A 22,688-nucleotide genomic window follows, 5' to 3' on the forward strand; every position below is an offset into this window, starting at 1 on the left:
ATACTTACAGCACACTCACATTGCAACATACTTCAAAAATGGAACTAAATAATAAAATTTAAAACACATTTTCAAGTTATATAGCGTTTATTTTAAATATCTATATTTTTATTATTTTAGTCTCTGCTCTGGTATGTCAAAGATTAAGGAGTGTTCATCAAACAGAATACCAGGATTCCTAAAGATTGCTGAGAAAATTCTAAGAGTGCTCCAGAGACAAAAAAAAAAAAAGAAAAAAAGAAAGGACATGGCTTCTAGGTGCTAAGTGATGGTACTGAATAAAGTACTTGACAGCAGAGAACCACATTCATAAAATTTTCAGTGCCCTTGCTGGACTCTTCCCTCAGGATTGTATTTTGAATATAATGCTATTAATGGACACTGCGTCAGTTGAAGAGCTATAATGCAGCAGTAATATGGGCCATGCCATCTTAGAACAAAGAGAAAATTTAAATTAAATGTGAAAATTATCAACCTAATTTACAAGCAATATTGAAAGAATCAACTTTTTCAGGGTGAGTAGGACATAGCGGTTTTTTAAAATCAATTTTCAAGAATCAATTTTATATTAATTAATTAATTTGAAAACATTTCTGGACACATACTTTAAGCTAAGGTCTGGTGATCTGGGGATGTCAAACAAAAAAGAGAGACCCCTGCCCCCTGCCCTTGTTGACACTTAATGTGCATTTCAAAATATTTCCCCATGATTCTGATGTTGTACCAATTAAATTGGGTCAATAGACATGAAAAAATGCACAACATCACTAATCATCAGAGAAATGCAAATAAAAACCACAATGAGATATCACCTCACCCCAGTCAGAATGGCTATCATCACCAAGACAAATAGTAACAAGTGTTGGAGAGGCTGTGGAGAAAAAGGAACCCTCATACACTGTTGGTGGGAATGCAGACTGGTGCAGCCGCTATGGAAGGCAGCGTGGAGGTTCCTCAAAAAATTAAAAATAGAATTATCATATGACACAGCAATCCCTGTCTTGGGTATCTACCCAAAAAATCTGAAAACATTTATCTGCAAAGATATATGTGCTCCGATGTTCATTGCAGCTTTATTTACAGTGGCCAAGACATGGAAACAACCAAAGTGTCCTTTGATAGATGATTGGATAAACAAGTTGTGGTATATATACACAATGGAATACTATCCTGCCATAAGAAAAGATGAAATAGTGCCATTTGTGACAAGATGGATGGATCCTGAGATTATTATGCTAAGCAAAATAAGTCAGACGGAAAATGTCGAGAACCATATGATTTCACTGATATATGCTATGTAAAACTGAAAACAACAAAGAAACAAGACAAACAAATGAAGTAAGAAAAATTTATAGACACAGACAATAGTTTAGTTGTTACCAGAGGGTAAGGGGGTGATAGATGAGGGTAAACAGGATCAAATACAAGGTGATGGAAGGAGAACTGACTCTGGGTGGTGAACACGCAATGTGATATATAGATGATATATTACAGAATTGTACACCTGAAAGCTATGTAACTTTACTAACAATTGTCACCCCAATAAACATTATTTTAAAAAACAGGACCATAATTCAAAATTTTATTCACATTTTTACAAATGCATTTAGATGTAGAAGAAAATCACATACAAAGACTGGCTAGAAATATTGTAGAATGTAAAAATACATTCTGTCAGTTTGGAGTACTAAAAACAAAAAGGTAGTCTACCAGCAAGATGTTATTGGAAGGACATATTGTGCAGAATATGCCTGCATTTCCTTCAGAGAAGTGCAGCAAACATGTTAATGTGAAACCTGTTATAGGCATCCTGTAGTACAGAGCCTCACGTTTTGATGAAAGTTTCTTGGTGTGACTGATTACCAGCATGGTTATTCTAAGAGAGTTTAAATCTGTGAATGGGCCAGAAATAATTGATTGGAATGTATGAAATGCACAGAATAACATTCAATACAAAAGAGATTTCACACTAACAACGTTTGTACAACATTACTTCAGCCTTAGGTAACAGTCTTAAGTGTTTGATAGAACAGCAAAACATTCAAAGTGTTACAATATCTGACAGGCAAGATCTGAAACATATAAGAGGTCTGATGATTACTTTCCTGAACTCATGGAAAAAAAGTGCTACATACCCCATTGCTGAATATCACTATGGTCACCTTCGAAGTACTCCCTTTGGGAAGCTATGAACCAATGCCAGCACCTAGTCCACCCTTCAAAGCAATTTTGGAACTCTTTTTCTGGAATGGCCATCAGAGCTGTCATCGTATTACCCTTGATGTCCTGAATGTCATCCAAATGTCTTCCTTTCAATATTTCCTTTCTCTTTGGGTAAAAAAAGAAATCACTGGGGACCAGATCAGGTGAGTAGGGAGGGTGTTCCAATACAGTTATTTGTTGACTGGCTAAAAACTCCCTCACAGACAGTGCCGTGTGAGCTGGTGCATTGTCGTGATGCAAGAGGTCCTTCAGGACCATTTTTGCACACATCTTTCTCATGCCAAGATTTTGAGTCAGGATTTTCCTGTTTCTCTATCGAAGTTTACTTGGTCTGCTATGCTTCTCACAGTCAGCCAACGATTTTGACACACGATTTGATGATTTTTTGCAATGTTTTGGTCAGTTCTGCTTATTACTGGCTGCCCTGACCTCTCTTCATCAGTGACGCGTTCTCTCCCTATCAGAAAAACATTTAATCCATTTGTACACTGCCATTTTCTTCAAGGCATTATCCCCATAATCTTGGAGTAACATGTCCCTGATTTCACTTCCACTCTTGCCAAGTTTAACAAGAAATATACCCCATTTCCCCGAAAATAAGACCTAGCTGGATAATCAGCTGTAATGCATCTTTTGGAGCAAAAATTAATATAACACCCAGTCTAATATTATACTATATAAGACCCGGTCTTATATTATAGTAAAATAAGACCGGTTCTTACTTTAATTTTTGCTCCAAAAGTCGCATTAGAGCTGATTGTCCGGCTAGGTCTTATTTTGGGGGAAACAGGGTAAACCCAGGCTCAGCTGTGTGGTTACAAATGCCATTTAGAGACTTCTAGTGTGCATCCCCTAGTAGATCTTTACTGTTCTCTTTATCCGTGCAAGCTCTTTTAGTATTAGTTACATAAATCTCTCAGGGCTGCAAACTATTAATCTTTGGGAAAACTTGCTACAAAGACTTCCCTTTAAGAGATGGAAATGTTTAATGTTTTTAACATGAGTCCAGCATTACTATACAAGAGTACATCATAGAGGTTTGGAAGCATTGGATCAAACTTCACGGATAAGCAATGGATCCCTCCTGCACAGCAAGTCAAAGAGAAAAGGGCATGTATAGGAGTCAAAGTGTTGGTAATGGTGATTGAAGTTTCACTACAAATAAGATTTTACATCCTTCTCTTTTACCATGAAAGCATCATAGGTATTATTAACCTGTCTTTCTAACTAAATTAGGTAAGCATTTTGTTAGTTTGGGTTCTTTCAAAGGCAAAGGCTGAAACAAAGTAAGGTAATTTATTTGGGAGGTGATATAAGGAACCAAAATGAATGAGGAAGATATAGCAAAAATGGAGAAAATGTCAAAAAAAGTTTGCAGTAATGAGTATGTTTTTGCTGCAGACAACTGGGGCTTAATCTAAAAGGGGTCCCCAGAGGTACCATGTAGACCATGCTTTGAGATTGCCTCACTGATAGCTGGGGTGGCTGGGTTAGCTGAGGTGGATTAGGGATGGGGGCATTTATTCATTGATTCCCATCCCTCATTGATTGAGAGTTGTATGGGGAGAGGTGCTTGGGCTTAAATACCTGACATGATCATCTTGCAATGGAGCAAATTCCATAATCCTGCACAAATCTTTCAGACCAAAAAGAGAAAAGACAGATGCAGATGCTTCAAGTGAAGGCTTTCAGCATATTAGTAATTGGAAGGGGCATCAGTACATACTCGTTTTGTGACTTTTTTCAACATTGTATTTAGAAATCTAAATAGTGTACTACTGTGTGGCAATAAAATGATACAGTAAACAGCACATATTTTTAAGAAAAACATACCTTTTTTTTCTTCTACTAATTATTTCTAGTTGGGTCCTAGCTGACAAGGAAACGTTTTGCCTGGTAGGAGGAGGAAACACATCTAAGGAAGGGCCCTGACTTACACATGTTCAACCAGATGGTTCTACTTCCTGAACAGAGTTCTTTGACAGTACTTTGGTCCTGTTTATTTTCTTCATTTTAGAACTCACTGCCTGATCGGCACCTAAAAAAGACTCTATCAAGAGCTTGAAACACTAATGTAAAGTATTTCATTTTAAATCTTAGGAATATGAACACACAATGGGATTTATAGATGATGTAATACAGAATTGTACACCTGAAATCTATGTAATTTTACTAACAATTGTCACCCCAATAAATTTAATAAAATTAAATTTAAAAAAAATCTTAGGAATATTGAAATTCTAGAGTGTTTCAGGCGTGGTTTAATGTATTGAGGCATCACAGACCTAACCGTCACTTAAAATTTAGAAACGAACAAGTTTCTAGAAAAGAAAGAGATTCACTCAAATTTTTTTTTGCACTGCTTTGATCTGATTGGAGAATACTCAGGTACACACACACACACACACACACACACACACACACACCACACCACACACCGCACACACATACATATACACAAGGTTGTTTCCTTGAACTCAATATTAGTAAGATTAGGTGATCAGTAAAACACAATACCCACTGTAAAAAAATCAAAAGAAAAGGACTTTTTAAACCTAGAAATTAAAGAATTTCTGAATAGCTCAAAACTTAGCAACAAACGTTTGCTTATACTTACTAAATTGAATTCATAAAATATATTTCTGATGTTGAAAACAGCAGAAGTTCAGAATACATACATTTTTGGGGCATGCTCTGTATGTTTTCTAAATTTCAATTAGTGAAAAACTTTAAGGTTTCTGACTAGAAAGATTAGTCGTACGTAGCTGATAAAAGTATAAGGAAGAAAAATTATAGGTTTTTTAATGTAACACATTTGTTAAATTGGGATTAAATTGTCCAAATTAAGAATTCAGGAGATAGCCGATTAGAGCTGTGTTGAGTTTCCATAATATGTATGAAATGGTACGGGCCAATTTTATAGGTAAAGTATTTATATTCTCATCTTCTTCCTAATTATATACACAAAATATTTAATGGAGATTATCTACAGGTTCTGTATATACAAGAACAGTTTTTTTTTCCTTTTAAAAAAAATCCTCTTCTTTGGTGAATGTTTGCATTGTTTAAAAATAAAGATGGCTGTTAAAAAAACAACTTTTTGCAGGTGTCTATTAGATTGGGGGAATCACAAATATGACTAGTTCTTAAAATAGGTAAACAACAAATCTATAATGCAAAAGAAATTTTGTATATATTATACCGATAAGACAGTAGAAATACCAAATATTTTATCACCTGTATTTAACCTAAAAAGGGACTTACTAGCAAAATGATGTACCTTACAATTGGTCTATGTTAATTTTACTTAAATGTAACTCAAAGCTTGAGGTTTTGTTGTAGCTCCAAAAATATTTATTTCAGGGCCAGTCCAGTGGCTCATGCAGTTAGAGTTCCATGCTCCTAACTACGAAGGCTGCCGGTTCGATTCCCACATGGGCCAGTGGGCTCTCAACCACAAGGTTGCCAGTTCAATTCCTTGAGGCCCGCAAGGGATGGTGGGCTCTGCACCCTGCAACTAAGATTGAACACGACACCTTGAGCCGAGCTGCCTCCCGGATGGCTCAGTTGGTTGGAGCACACGCTCTCAACCACAAGGTTGCCAGTTCAATTCCTTGAGGCCCGCAAGGGATGGTGGGCTCTGCACCCTGCAACTAAGATTGAACACGACACCTTGAGCCGAGCTGCCTCCCGGATGGCTCAGTTGGTTGGAGCACAGGCTCTCAACCACAAGGTTACCAGTTCAATTCCTCGACTCCTGCAAGGGATGGTAGGCTGCACCCCTTGCAACTAGCAACGGCAACTAGACCTGGAGCCGAGCTGCGCCCTCCACAACTAAGACTGAAAGAACAACAACTTGACTTGGAAAAAAGTCCTGGAAGTACACACTGTTCCCCAATAAAGTCCTGTTCCCCTTCCCCAATAAAATGTTAAAAAAAAAAAAGAGTGATTTCTATGATTATTTCATTAAAAGACAAGAGATTAAAGCATGTATATGTGAGGTATGTGTGCGTATGTGTGTGTATGGGGGGTATGTGATTTTGACTACTCTGGATATGTTAATAACTAGGATCTCATACCAAAAAAAAAAAAAATTAAAATCTTCCAAAGTGCTCAGATTTTTTTTTGCAACTGAATGATTTCCAAGCTATGGGGGACGTTTATATTCTTAATATTTTCTTCAGATGGAAAAGTTGGTGTTTCACATTTTATCTCATTTATTTTTTTAAAACGTTTGTTTAAATTCAGATTTTCATCAAATCAAAGTCCTTTCAAATCAAGTGAATTCAATGAAACAATGAGTTAGCTGTTTACTTGAGAGAAAGGACGATGCAGAATAAAACAAAGTGGATTTCAGAGTAAGAGAGAGCAGGGCATAAATACTGGATTTGCTAGTATTAGATATATATTATTAAACAATTTACATAGACTATATCAGTCTGTATTTTTCATGTATGTATAACAAGAATAATTATGCCTAATATGCAACATGATTTTAAAAGGAACAAACAAAGTAATGCATACGATTGTAAATCCTACTCAATTTGATTATTTATGCAACAGCATAAACTGATGAATTTTTATTTTATTTAATCAATTATAATTCTTAAACACTATTATTTATTTCGATATTTACATGTTCCCAGGTTAGGCTTCTGTGTTTTTTGATATATCCATATGTCTTTGAGTATTTATTAGTTTCTGGTGCAAAAGGATATTCCAGGCTCATCTTGGATTTTCTCTACCCCAGCCCTGGAAGAATTAGCAATTTCCACTAGGAGCTCTGGTTCCTTTTAGTGAAAAATGGTATTCAAAAACCAAGGTCAAGTTGCTACATATGTTCATCGCTATTAGTATTTCATTGCTCCTTGGCCCTCTTAGCAAATAGTTTAAGTTTATGTCAATACTCCCAATTCCAGTCCAATACTACAAGGTACATTCTAGTCTTCCTTTTTTCATATCTGCAACCCCATTCTCCAATAGTAAATCTGTATCCCACTATCTTCAATATATTTACATGTCTAGAATAAACAAAAAGTAATTTCAGAATTGTTAAGCTCATGCCACTGCTGAAAGTAACCCTACAAATTACAGTTCAGTATTTATTTTTAAATATGGTGAAATGTACAAATCTTCATTGTATAATTTAGTGAATTTTGACAAATGCATGTAACTGCATAACCCGTAAATGTATTAAAATATAGCATATTCTCATCACGCCTAGAATATTCCCTTATGCTCTTTCCCAGTCAATTCCCCACCCTAAAAATACAACAAATTTGATGGCTACTTTCAACATAGATTATATTTGTGTTAGAATTTCACACAAATGGTAAATAGTATGGACTATTTTATAACTGGTTTCTTTCATTCAGCATGATGTCTGTGAGATTCATTCCTATCGTGGAAGGAATGAGTATTTGTTCCTTTTTTTTTTCTGAATCTTATTTTCTCATATCAATATATTACAACTTGGTTTTTTCATTCTCCTGTTGATGGAAAATTGGGTTGTTTATAAAGTTTTCTATAGTTAGGAATAAAACTGCAATATACTTTACTATGCAAGTCTTCTGTAAACCTATATTTACTTGAGTATTGTGTAAACACCTACCGTATTTTGCCGTGTATAATATGCTTCCATGTATAATGCACACCCACATTTTTGGCCCAAACTTTCATGGAAAAAAAATCTTTCGTTTTAATTTTTTAATTCAAATTTTTATTTGTTTACATTTAGGTATTTGTTTTTCTGTTACAAAGGAATTTTAGCATTTACTTTTTAACATATTATGGTACAAGAAATTTTATGTAACAAATAATTACAAAACACAAAAACAGATACAAGATACAAAAAATTTTATGTATCAGTAACAAATTTACGATATTTATGCATCATAGAAAGCCAAGAACTCTTCGTTGTTGCAAACTCCTCGTAAGTTCAACAAAACCAATTATCATATTCCTGGGTATTATTTTGCATACAGATGTCGTTTTTTATTTCTAGAGTTCCACTTTTAACTCAGAAGCATAAATAAAAGAATTAAAAACATTTATATAGATAGAGAATTAGTACTACCCATGTATAATGCACATCCTTATTTTGCCCTCACAAATTTGGGCAAAAGAGTGTGCATTATACACAGCAAAGTATGGTATATTAAAATTGCTGGAGCCTAGGTTGGGTGTATGTTCAATTTTATAAGAAACTATTAAATAGTATACCAAAGTAGTAATACTATTTTACTCTCCCACTAGCAATGTATGAGAGTTCTACTTGCTTCATAGGGTTATTACTGTCATTGAAATGGATTCTATATATCTATTTGGAAAGAACTGACATCTTAAAAATAATGTCTTCCAATCTTTCAAAATGATACATCTTTCCATAGAATTAGGTTATCGTTAATATTTTTCAGCAATGCATTGTAGTTTTCAGTATAGCAGTCCATTTGGAGCTATCACTGCTGATATAAGGAAATACGATTAATTTTTATATACACATTGACCGAGTAAACTGTGACTATGCTAAGTTCACTTGTAGTCATTAATTTGTAGATTTCTTAGGAAATCTTAGGTGTTTTTCAATCACTGATCAAGGCAAACTAAAACTGTAAATTTGTGGATTTGTCTGCTTTTTTTATTGTCACTTGTTTTGCTTCATGTATGTATTACTTTCCTAAGGCTGCCATAACAAAGTACCACAAACTGCATGGTTTAAAGCAACAGAAATTTATTGTCAAATATTATGGAGGCTACAAGTCTAAAATCAGAGTGTCGCAGTGTTGATTCTTTCTGAGTGATTTGAGGGAGAATGTGATGCAGGCATCTCCTAACTTCTGGTAATGGTCAACAATCCTTGGCATCTCTACCTACAACCTCACCTGGCATTCTCCCTATGCCTCTGTATCATCACATGTCCATCTTCTTATGAGGACACCAGTCATATTGAATTAAGGGTCCATCCTACTCCAGTGTGACCTCGTGCTAACATAACTAATTATATCTGTGATGAACCTATTTCCAAATAAGATCACATTCTGAGATACTGGGGGTTTGGACTTTAACATATCTTCTTTTTGGGGGGAGGTACATAATCCAACTTATTACAATGCATTTAGGAGCGCTCTTAATTTTCACTTACACATTTGCCATTTTTATGATTTTCTTATGAATTGACTGATCATTATGAAATATCTTGCATTATTTCTAATATTATTCTTTTTCTTGATATATTTTTATTTGCATCTATCATTTTGCTATTTATATTCTATTTATCCCACCTGTTTTTTATTTTCTATTCTCCCTTAACTAACTTCCTTATGATTATTTGAATATTTTTCTAATCCCTTTAGAATTTATTTATTAGACTTTAGCAATTCCCTTTTGCATTATTAATTTTTATTGTATTTTTCCATGAATTAAAATACTTATCCTTCAGTTACAAAGTTCTCTTAGAGTCAATAGTCTTCCACTTCACATAAAATTCAAGAACCATTTAGCCCCATCCATTATATATGCTATTATATAGTATACATCTATATACATTATAAATTTCACGATATTGTGGTTTTCCCCTAGAATTTGTAAGTTTTCAGTTATGAATTCTTTATATTCTTCTCTATCCCCTTCGTTTCCTTTTCTCCTTTAAAGAATGCAAACATGTATGTTAAATTGTTTGATATTGTCCTATAGATCACCGAGCCAGTGTTCATTTCTTTTCAATGTTTTATCTTCCATTTTCTTCAGATTTTACTCTTTTTGCTGATTTACCTTTAAATTCAGTGACCTTTTTCTTCTGTCATCTCCTTTTTTCTATTAATCCTATCCAGAGCTTTTAATTTTGTATGTATGATATATTTTTATATCTAGAATTGCCATTTTTAAATATATCCATTCACTCATTTGTACATATCCACTAATTTTGACAATTTTTTCCTTAAAATACCTAAAGATACCTATCATAGTTGCATTAAAGTCCTAGTCTGTTTGCTAAAACATTTGAATTTAAAATCACAGAGTTTGTTTCTATTACCTGTTCTTCACTATGGGTCACACATTCTGCCATTTCTTTGTTTGACTCGTGGATGTTACATTCTAGATACTCTGAACTTATCTTCCTCTGAAGAGTGTTGATTTTGACTTTTTTGTTGTTTTAATTTTATTGGGGAACAGCGTGTTTCTCCAGGACCCCCCATCAGATCCAAGTCGTTGTTCTTCAATCTAATTGTGGAGGTTGTAGCTCAGCTCCAAGTCCAGTTGCTGTTCTCAATCTAGTTGCAGGGCGCGCAGCCCACCATCCCATGCGGGAATTGAACTGGCAACCTTGTTGTTCAAAGCTTGCGCTTTAACCTACTGAGCCATCCGGCCGCCCCTCCAGAAATCAGCAGTAGCTCGTTGTCTTCAATCTAGTTATGGAGGGCGCAGCTCACTGAACCATGTGAGAATCGAACCCAGCAACCCTGTTGTTGAGAGCTCGCGCTCTAATCAACTGAGCCATCTGGTCACCCCTTGACTTTTGTTTTAAAAGGTTCTTAACTCTGTCATCTTGGTCGTGAGCAGTAGCTGAACTGTCTCCTCAGTTCCTTGAGCCTTCTATTTCTTGCTTTCCATTCTGATCCCATGCATATTTTGGTGCTCTTTCTTCTGTGGTTCCTATTGTTTCCTGATTTTCCCCATCACATTTTAGATTCTCTTGCAGTCATAATCTTCATTCTCTGACTGTTCATTCCAATAAAATTACAGCTTTATTTGTGAGTTCTAGAAACTTCACTTGTCCATGAACCAGGTTGCCCCCTCATTAAAAGCTATTTAAACTCAAATGCTACCCAATGTAAATCCCTTCTTTTAAGTGTGATTCCTTCCATTTTTTGAATTTCTTCCTGCTTTTGATTGTTCCCCAGTACCTTTAAACAGTGGGGGTTTTTCTTTTAGTTTATTTCATTTTGGTTTGGTTTGTTTGTTTTACACTTCTGTCTTTGAGTTTATAGGTGTTATCTGAGAGAGGGTTAATATAATGCAAGTTACTCCGCTGGAAGGGGACCTCATTCATTTTTTAAATAAACATTTACATACCATTTATTATGTACAGATACTTTTTTCCCTTTAGTTTCAATAAATTGGAAATATAAACAGGTGAACTCATAACAATGCACAAAGTTGATACTGTTCCTTTCTCCGTGTTATCAGTGAGAAAAATGAAGTATATCGTAACTTCTCCAACTCTATACATCTAGTAAGTGTTAGAGGCAGAATTTGACTCCTGGTAATCTGGTTGTTACAGCATGCTGCATTTAAAATATCTATATCTATATCTATATATCTCCAATGTTTGATCTAATGCTAATATCAATTTCCAAAATTGCTAGAATTCACAGATTTATATCTAATGTATCATATGGAAAAACAACAAAACTATAAATACGACGGACACATAGTCCTGAAAGGGTCTGAGAATTATAGCTATTATTTTCCTTCTCCAATTTTTGATAGCAGTTCCAGAATAAGTGGGTCACATCTGAACAGAAGGAAGTAGATTTCCAATTTTGAATATAATAAGTTATTTCTAGCAAGCCATGCTACACATGAAAATGGATCAGAATATGGCTGAGAAAATAAATTAAAGGAAGGAGAAATAGGTTTGACATGGTGAAAGACAACAGAGAAGAAAACTAGGAAGGAGGGGCATACTAGTCAAAGTTGAATGATAAGGCAATGGTAACTCAGAAAATACATCTGAGGAGAAAACATTTAGACAGATGTTACTTTTTTAAGTAAAATTTCAGAAATGTGGAATAATTTGTTTAAGCTCTCTGGAGGAAATGTGTTATATAAGTGTGACTTATTTTACTTCTTGCTATGAGGCAGAATATTACATGAAAAAATACCTTTAGCAGTATGGAGATTTTTTGAATATGATATGGAGGTCATATTAGCATTTCATATCAAACTTTAGATGATTCAGCTACTTACAGAAAATAAAATCCAAAAGTCCAAAAGAAGTTTTTAAGAACTTCTGTAAAATTTTGAATCGAAAACGTGATAATTGTGACAAAATTCTCAGTATCTCCCCTAACCCATGGGACAATGTACATAATGTGAAATTTGAAATATTTCTCAATTTAAGTTTCAATTTCTTATTTTCTCTCTAAATATAACACATGTATCTCATTTGTGTTAAATCTGCATTTTTATAGAATTGGCTGTTACAGTATAAGTTATAGCTATGTTGATATTTTATTGTTTGAAAAACAATATATTGAAGAATTAGATCTTTCTTTTTTTTATTAAATTTATTGGGGAAGCATTGGTTAATAAAATTATATAGGTTTCAAGTATACAATTTATCATCTGTATGTTGCGTTGTGTGTTCACCACCCAGAGTCAATTCTCCTTCCATCATTGTATATTTGACCCCCTTTACCCTTTTCTACTTCCCTTCCTCCACCCTTTTCCCTCTGGTAACCACTAAACTATTGTCTGTGTCTATGAGTGTTTTTTTTTTTTATTTGTCTTGTTCATTTCTTGCTTTCAGTTTTATATCCCTCGTGTGAGTGAAATCATATGGTTCTCAACTTTTTCTGTCTGTCCTATTTCGCTACTCATGATAATCTCAAAATCCATCCATATTATCACAAATGATAATATCCATCCATATTATCACTTATTCTTACTCAGCAATAAGAATATTACTCTTATTGCTGAGTAATATTTCATTATATATATGTACCACATCTTCTTGATCCAATCATCTATCAAAGGACACTTTAGTTGTTTCCATGTCTTGGCCTCTGTGAATAATGCTACAACAAACAAAGGGGTACAAACATCTTTATAAATAAATGTTTTCAAAATTTTTGGGGGTAAATATCCAGAAGAGAAATTGCTGGGTTTTTTTGGTGACTCTATTCTTAATTTTTGAGGACCCTCCATGCTGTTTTCCATAGTGGCTGTACCAATTTACATTCCCACCAGCAGTATATAAGGATTCCTTGCTCCCAATAACCTCTCCAATACTTATTATTACTTGTCTTGATAATAGCCCTTCTACCAGATGTGAGGTGGTATCTCATTGTGGTTTTGATTTCCATTTCCCTAATAACTAGTGAAGTTGAGCATCTTTTCATAGATCTGTTGGCCGTTTGTACATCTTCTTGGGAGTAGTGTCTGTTCAGGTCCCCTGCCCATTTTTTAATTGGATTTTTTGGTTTTTTGCTTGTGAGTTGCATAAGTTCTTTATATATTTTGGATATTAGCCCCTTATTGGAGGCTTTTGCAAATATCTTCTACCATTCAGTTGGTTCCTTTCTATATTATAGTAATTTGCACTTCTCTTGCTAGCCTTTCTTTTTAAAACCATTTCTTAACTTTAAAAACAAATGCCCTTTAGTTCTTCCATGAAAGAAATCTCTACAAAAGAATGCTAAAATAGTCCCTCTCTGCAGATACAAAAAAGACACTTTTCTGCATCTTAAAGCTTTACTTGCTTAAAGTTTCCCATGCAACTTATGCACACCTATTTAACTCTTATGTGAATATGTCACTTGCAGGACAATTTTCCATTTGCTTTGCGGGTTTTGTTATGCTTTGTTTTGGCGTTTTCCCCCTGGTTTTCAGGTTATCAGCAGAATCTGCTCTCTGCTCTCTGCTACCTGTATAGTAGGCTTTAAAGTCTACTCTATTTTACTGATCATAATCCAGCCTTTACTTGCCAGGCAAACTGAAGAAAACTATTTAACTCTCTGAGCTTCAGTTTTCTAATCTATTAAATGATGATAACAAGAGCTTTCTTGTGAATTATTTATGAATATCATTAAGAAAAACTGAGATAACTTGAACATATTTTGAAACACACAATATTATTTGGTGAAATGTTTATGATAACCAAGCATATTGAGTGTTAAATACAATAGCTAATAATGTGCACCTACTATACAGAGCTGAGTGACTTAGATGTATTTATATGTAAATACTTTGCTATAATTCACTAAGAGGATATAGAGGAAGATAGGGGTGCATAGAACTAGAATTAAAATGGTTGAAGAACTTAAAATTTTCAAATGAGAATTTTAATTTGGAATACTACTAATTTAGCTATTTTTCCTTATAGTGTGAAATTGAGAAAGCCAGGATTTGAAGCCTAGTAACCCAGCTCTTGACCGACACTTTATATTGACATTCAAGGGAACACAATTTCCTCAGAATATTATGCAAATATTTTGGGTGGTCAAAATTATCTTACATTTAACTCTTGTTTGGGGGCACTCTATTCAGAGTTTTTAGGTAAAAAAATCTGATTTCTGAACAAATGGAGTATCACTTTAATAACACCAGGGGCAACATAATGGACGTGGAAACTATCGTGCTCAATTTTACATTACTTTTTTTGAAAAAAATAACAGTTTAAAAATACAAGTATCTGGAATCTATTTATGTCAAGTATTCATAATCACAAAGAATGAAATACAGCTTTTTATCTACCAAGGCCCTGAACACAATACCTCACGCATAACTAGGTGCTCAAAGTTTATTATATTTATAGGACACACACAAACACACACACAAACACATGTATTATTTTTTAGTGTTTAAATCTGTGACACAATTTTTTTTTTTGCAAATCCAAATACTCAAATTCATGATTTATGAGTGAAGACAAAATGTGTATACCCTTGAAGGAGTTTTTAAAAATGCTTTGCTTTCTGCTAGAAGAGCAATCCCATACAGATTTACAGATAAGGTGCATAACCTAATTCAACCGACTGCCTAATGCCATGTGAAGGAAAAAATGGAATGAGTTTTAAAAGTTTGATTTATTCAGAGATAATACAACCAGATGTGAAGGAGTGCCACAGTTAAAAACAATCTCACATTTGTCAAAATGAAAAATCTGTAATAAAGGGAATATGTCCAAATTAAATGACTGGTAGATTTTGGGTCATAATCAGCACTTTTTATAGCGGAATCAATTGGAAAAACAATCATTGTCAATCTACTACATATGAGATAATGGTCTAGGGCCAGGTATAATTTCTTATCCTTTGTTTTAATTAAAATATTAAGATTTTATTCTTCATGGGTAGAAATACAAATGAAAAATTCCTATAATATTAGCAGTGTAGGTGGATTCAGTCTCTAGGAAACAAGAATGTCCATGGATTCAGTCATCTAGTTATATCTGAAAGCACATGTAATTTCAGTTTCCACAAAATCTACATGTATTTTGTCTGAACAAATATCCAGTAGTGACTTATTCACACATCCAGTTAATTCTTTTGGCATTTATAGCATTAAAATTGTATTAAAATGAGGATAATAATTTTCATGTTTAATCTACTGTAGTATCTAATAAGTGTCATCGCTAATCTTTGTAAAATTCTAGAATCCAATAAAATCTTAGAATTATGACACAGCTCTCCAATAACATCAGTGCTTTTATTGTACATATGCTAATGGAATGTCAGATGTTAACGAACCTTCATTTTATGTTGGATATATTGAACTGAAACCAAACCAACTAAATGATGTTGACTGGGGAAAACTCTTTTATTTCCCCCCACATAATGACATTTATTTATGTACTTCTGTAGACGTTAGAAATGTTAGATACAGATATACTAAGTACTAAAATAAATTGGCGCTTTGTAAGTTTGTATTTTGTCAGCCATTTCCATTGTATTTACCAGGCATCCGTACCTTCACCTGAATCTTAGCATCTGGTCTTCATTCAATCTAAATTAACCCAAAAAATTCTTCCCCACTGAACAAACATTTGAGAATCCCCGGGCTATCCACTGAATCACGCATGCCCTGAATCAAATCCACTGAATTTCCTACTCCCTTCACTACATAATAGGTTCATATTAAAAATATGTAATAAATTGTATACAGTAAATGATCAATAGTAAATGGCAATAATAAGTGTGCAGGAAAGGGTTAACTCGGCAAGCCTGAACTGCTCAAATCCTGCACACTAGCAAGGTCTTCAGTAGTGGCCCTTGGCTTCGCTCCTGGGAGATAACCTCTGAGCCCTTAGAGTATTCTCTGTGATAACAGTGCGTCTGTGTGTCTGACGCCTAGGGTCACGGCGGACAGTTTATGCTAGCATCTGCTTTTATGCCTGAGTCGTTGGGCCATACTGTATCAGTTTGGCTTTTGGGGACTGGGGGTAGTGTAGCTGAAGTCAGTCATGTGAATATTGCATGACTAATATAGTCTACATGAATGAATTTCAGTAAGAACCTTGGACATCAGGGGTCTAATGAGCTTCTCTGGTTTGCAACACTTCGGAGTTTACACATCGTTGCTGGGAGAAATGACTGCTGTCTACGAGACACCACTGTGAGAGGAGAGCAGGAAGCTTTTTCCTGGTTTCTCCTAGATTCCATTCTATGTGCCCTTCACTTTTGCTGAATTTAATCTGTATCATTTCACTGTAATAAATGATAACAATAAGTATACTAGCTTTTCTGAGTCCTGTGTGTCCTTCTAGCAAATCATTGAACTGAGACTGATCTGGGGACCCTCAGCACAGTAAGTACATAGTAAATTGTGGTTAAAATGAAAAAAGTATATAATATAGATCCATATTATATAGATATATGATATGAAGGAGCCATTGGGTAGAGTCAAGGGACCCAAAAACCACTGAGTATTTTCATATATAAGATGTTTTATTCTTTCTATCTTTTTAATTTTCAAAATAGTTATAGTAGAGAGTTATTCCTATCTCTATTTTAAAACTGTGAAAATGCATGGTCAGGAAGATAACAGCAAATAAGAAATGCAGAAGAAAGTTAAATCTATTATTTTCCTGACTTCAAAATTTATGTTCTTTTCAATGCTGCCTTAACTTAACTTCTGTGGCTGGTTGCTTGTTTTTTGTTTGTTTGTGTTTTTTTGTTGTTGTTTGTTTTTTTTTTTTTGGTTTTTTTTTTTATTTCAAAGAAATTGGAAATACAACCCGTTGTTTAATTTTGGTGGAAAATATATTACACTCCCAAATCTGAATTTGGGTGCTTGTAGAATATTCTCGTAGGATTATTTTGAGAATCCTTACAGTACCAATTGCAATTATATACCTGGTACACACATAGAAAATAGCATCTAACAGAGAGACCATAAAATTCACTGACCGGTCCAGCCCGGTGGCTCAGGTGGTTAGAGCTCCATGCTCCTAACTCCAAAGGCTGCCGGTTCGATTCCCACATGGGCCAGTGGGTTCTCAACCACAAGGTTGCCAGTTCAATTCCTCGAGTCCCACAAGGGATGGTGGGCTCTGCCCCCTGCAACTAAGATTGAACACAGCACCTTGAGCTGAGCTGCCTCCCGGACGGCTCAGTTGTTGGTTGGAGGGCGGGCTCTCAACCACAAGGTTGCCAGTTCAATTCCTCAAGTCCCGCAAGGGATGGTGGGCAGCGTCCCCTGCAACTAAAATTGAACATGGCACCTTGAGCTGAGCTGCCGCTGAGCTCCCGGATGGCCCAGTTGGTTGGAGTATGTCCTCTCAACCACAAGGTTGCCGGTTCGACTCCCGCAAGGGATGGTGGGCTGTGCCCCTGCAACTAGCAACGGCAACTGGACCTGGAGCTGAGCTGCACCCTCCACAACTAGGACTGAAAGAACAACAACTTGAAGCTGAATGGCACCCTCCACAACTAAGACGGAAAGGACAACAACTTGAAGCTGAATGGGCATCCACCACAGCTAAGATTGAAAGGACAACAACTTGACTTAGAAAAAAAAAAAAAGGCCTGGAAGTACACACTGTTCCCCAATAAAGTCCTGTTCCCCTTCCCCAATAAAATCTTAAATAAAGAAAGAAAATTCACTGACCATAGCAGCACAATTTTAGAGAATTAAAGGAAGTGTTAAAATATTCAAAATTATGGAATTTTAGAAATAGTCATAATTGCTTTTATGATATCAGTGCTTAAAGATAGTTATATGCAAAAACGATTTAAAATAATAATTTTACAATAAAATGTATGTATATATGCATAATCTCAGAAATTATATTTTCTGCATCTTAAGAACAACAGAAACAGAATAATTATTGTTGGTCAAAATTGTACACTTTCCTAGTTCTATTTTCTGTATTATTGTTGCATTGCTCTCTTTAATATAAGCTGATCTAAGTGTAATGAATCTAAACACGCAAGTCCTAAAAGAAAATGTGGTTGCATTGCTCTTTAAACTCAGTGTAGGGAAATCTTTTCTAACTATGACTCAAAATCCAGAGACAATAAAAAAAGATTGATTGCCACATCCCACGCAATGAGGGTTGTGGGGAGCGAGGAGGGTGGTGCAGGGTTAAGAAAAGACAGTAGCCATGAATAGAGTGCAAGCGGGGCCAAGGGACTCCAGCCTCAAGGACTGGGCCCCGAATTCATAGTTTTTATTAGTTAGGTGGGGAAGTAAAGGAGATAAAGCTTGTCAATCTCAAGATCTGTGAATCCTATACATAATAGGATTTAAGCCAATCACCCTTGCCTGCAGGCAGCTAACTGTAAGTCTCAGGATGTATGTACTTCCCCAAGGGACAAAACCTTTATGCATATGAATAGATGGAGAGCACATCATTGAATCTCTTCCCTTGCAGGTAGTGGGAAGGAATGCAGCCACAGAGGCAATGGCTCTCCTTAGCTGGGGGAAGGTGGGGGGCTGTGCCCACCTCTATCGACCCCACGAGTTCTCCAGTGGGTCCCCACTCGACTGTGCCTGCTTGAGTTGTCCCTCCTGTGGGGAATCTTACTGGTCATTAGCTGACCAGCCATCTTTCTGAGGCCAAACAGGGAGACATAAGGTACAAGCACAAAGGTGAAGCAAAGTCCCTGGAAGGATCCGTCTCACAGACTCTCCTTTCTTTAGGGGCAAGTATGAGGAGACAGACGGGTAGGCTGCTACATGGCAACAATTGATAAATTTGATTACAATATTTTTTGTACAGCAAAAAGTGCTATGAAAACCTCAAAATACAACTGTCAAACTAGTGGAACATGTGTGATATGTACTGTAGACAAAGAACTAATATCCCTAATATATAAAGAACCCTGAAAAATGAAGGAACAGGGCCAGCCCGGTGGCTCATGTGGTTAGAGCTCCATGCTCCTAACTCCGAAGGCTGCCGGTTCGATTATCACATGGACCAGTAGGCTCTCAACCACAAGGTTGCCAGTTTGATTCCTCGAGTCCCACAAGGGATGGTCGGCAGCGCCCCCTGCAACTAAAATTGAGCTCAGCACCTTGAGTTGAGCTGCCGCTGAGCTCCCAGATGGCTCAGTTGGTTGGAATGCGTCCTCTCAACCACAAGGTTGCGGGTTAGACTCCCGGAAGGGATGGTGGGCTGTGCCCCCTGCAACTAGCAACGGCAACTGGACCTGGAGCTGAGCTGCGCCCTCCACAGCTAAGACTGAAAGGACAATAACTTGAAGCTGAACGGCACCCTCCATAACTAACATTGAAAGGACAACTTGACTTGGAAAAGAGTCCTGGAAGTACACACTGTTCCTTAATAAAGTCCTGTTCCCCTTCCCCAATAAAATTGAATAAAAAAAAAAAGAAGGAACAAAGGGTCAGAAATACATGATAGAAAATTGAAAAAAAGATATGTAGAGAAAATTCACAAAAGTGATGCGAAAATGGTTCTTAAACGATGGAAAAATATTTAAATGAATAATTAGAAAAATGCAAATTAAAGCAATACTGAGATACCATTCTCACCATCAAATTGGGAAAAAGATATAGTAACACATTCTGTTGTTCACACTGTGGGGAAACAGGCACTCTAATGCATTGCTGGTGGGAATGCAAACTAACTCTTCTGTTGGGGATTTTGTTTAACACCTAACCAGACTACATATGCATTTACCTTTGAATCAGCAATCTTACTTCTAGGCATTTACTTTGAAAATACATCTACAAAAATATAAACACACATATAGAGAAGGTTACTCACTGAACAGTTTTTGTAATTGCAAAATACTGGGAAAAAACCTTAATGCCTATACAAAGAGAGTAGTTGAATACACTATGGCACATACACATTAAATGATTACTATGAAACTATAAAAAAAGAATTTTGGAGATTTCTATGAACTGATATGGATTAATTTTCAGTATATATTGGTAAGTGAAAAAAAATCAAAGTGCAAAAAGTACCTATAGTAGGCTATCATTCATCTAACAATGAGGATACACCATACACACACACACACATACACACACTCAACATTTCAACATAATTATGGAAAGGACAAATCAGAATCTGATGAGATTGGTTACCTATGAGAGGTGGTTGGTTGTAAAAATAGAGGAAGAAAACTGGGTAGTAATAATGGAAGTGTGATGATGCCTTTTATATAGCTCTCATTCTTTAAGCTATGGTAATATTTCACATCCTCCCAAAATAAATAAAATAAAATTAAGAAAGAATGAAAAGCAACCCAAAATGTGGGAACCAAAAACAGAACACAAGCATAATAAATGAACCTAACTCTATTATAAGTGAAACTCATAGTCATACTGAAAGGAAAAGATAAAAAGAAAAAAAGGAACCCAACTAACTTTGAAAAAACAGTAAATGTATCCTGTAAGGCAAAACAAAACTAAACAAAAAAGAAACCAGTACATAAACACTCTAATTAATAACTGTGCACTCACAGGAAGGTGAGTTAGAAATACTAAAATAATGTGTATACTAGAATTACACAAATAAGCAAATATATTGTGGATAATGAGAATCAGGTTTCTCACTGTCAGAGAAAGTTGTTACAAATAAGGAAAGGGAGAAGACTATAATGGACCCTAAGTATTCTATTGGAATTGGATGTGTCAGTAAGAAGTAATGGGTGTACTGATCAATAAATTTAGAGATTTAGAAATATATAGGCATATGTGTGTGAGCATAGATATAGATATAGATAGATATATGTGTAGCTATATAGATATATAGACATACAGATATATAGATATGGAGTATTGGAAATATTTCCATAGCTTAAAGAATCAGAGCTATACAAAAAGTTGTGTGTGTGTGTGTGTGTGTGTGTGTACACACATGAGTATGACTATTAGGTTCGCAAACTTGCCACCATGCACTTACATTGGCAGCACTGTATAAACAGCTCAATAAGGTTTCATAACCTTGGTATATCAGTGTCTCACAGCTGTGTTCGTGGCAGTGTCTTGCTGAGTGGCGTTCATTATTGCTGCGTGTTTTTGTGTGCTGTTGCAAGAACGTCTGAACTTGAATTAAAGCAATGAACAAATATTAAATTTATTGCTAAACTTGGCAAGAGTGGAAGTGAAATCAGGGACATGATAGTCCAAGTTTATGGGGATAATGCCATGAAGAAAACTGCAGTGTACAAATGTACTAAATGTTTTTCTGAGGGGAGAGAACACGTCACTGATAAAGAGAGGTCAGGGCGGCCAGTAACAAGCAGAACTGATGAAAACATTGCAAAAATTCATCAAATTGTGCATCAAAATCATCAGCTGACCGTGAGAAGAGAAGCATAGCAGACCAAGAAAACATTGGTAGAGAAACAGGTAGGAAAATCTTAACTGAAAATCTTGGCACAAGAAAGGTAAGTGCAAAAATGGTCCCAAAGAAGCTCACTGATCAACAAAAGCAAAGGGAGTTTTCAGCCAGTAAACAAATAACTGTACTGGAGCACCCTCCCTACTCACCTGAATGGCCCCCAGTGACTTCTTTCTTTACCTGAAGATAAAGGAAATACTGAAAGGAAGACATTTTGATGACATTCAGGACATCAAGGGTAACACGACGACAGCTCTGATGGCCATTCCAGAAAAAGAGCTCCAAAATTGCTTTGAAGAGTGGACTAGGCACTGGCATCAGTACATAGCTTCCCAATGGGAGTACTTTGAAGGTGACCATAGTGATATTCAGCATTGAGGTATGTAGCACTTTTTCTAGGATGAGTTCGTGAACCTAAGTGTCAGACCTCATGTATATGTGTGTGTGTGCATTTATATACATATATGTATGTATATATATATATATATATATATATATATATATATATATATAACAGTGACAACCCAGTAGCAATAAATCATTAATCTTAGCGCCACTATCTTAGTTTTTAAATTCTCTAAGTAAAGCAACCAAGGATTCTTAGAGAAATAGTTGATACCAGGCCTTAGGTAGGGAAAAGACAAGATGAAACTAGATAATCTTGTGGTACCAGAAAGTAAGAAATTGCTCACAAGTGATGGGCATGCAATGGACTGAATGTGTCACCTCAAAATTCATATGTTGAAATCCTGCCCCCAGTGTGATGGTATTAGGAGGTGGGGCCTTAGAGAGATAATTAGGTCCTGAGGGTAAAGCACTCATGAATGGGATTAGTGCCACTATAAAAGAGACCCAAGACAGCCCTCTAAATCTTTTTCCACCACGTGAGGATACAATGAGAAGGTAGCAGTTTGCAACCTAGAAG

This window comes from Rhinolophus sinicus, chromosome 18, assembly GCF_057876585.1.
Source record: "Rhinolophus sinicus isolate RSI-liver-muscle chromosome 18, RSI-T2T, whole genome shotgun sequence".
Classification (NCBI taxonomy): Eukaryota; Metazoa; Chordata; class Mammalia; order Chiroptera; family Rhinolophidae; genus Rhinolophus; species Rhinolophus sinicus.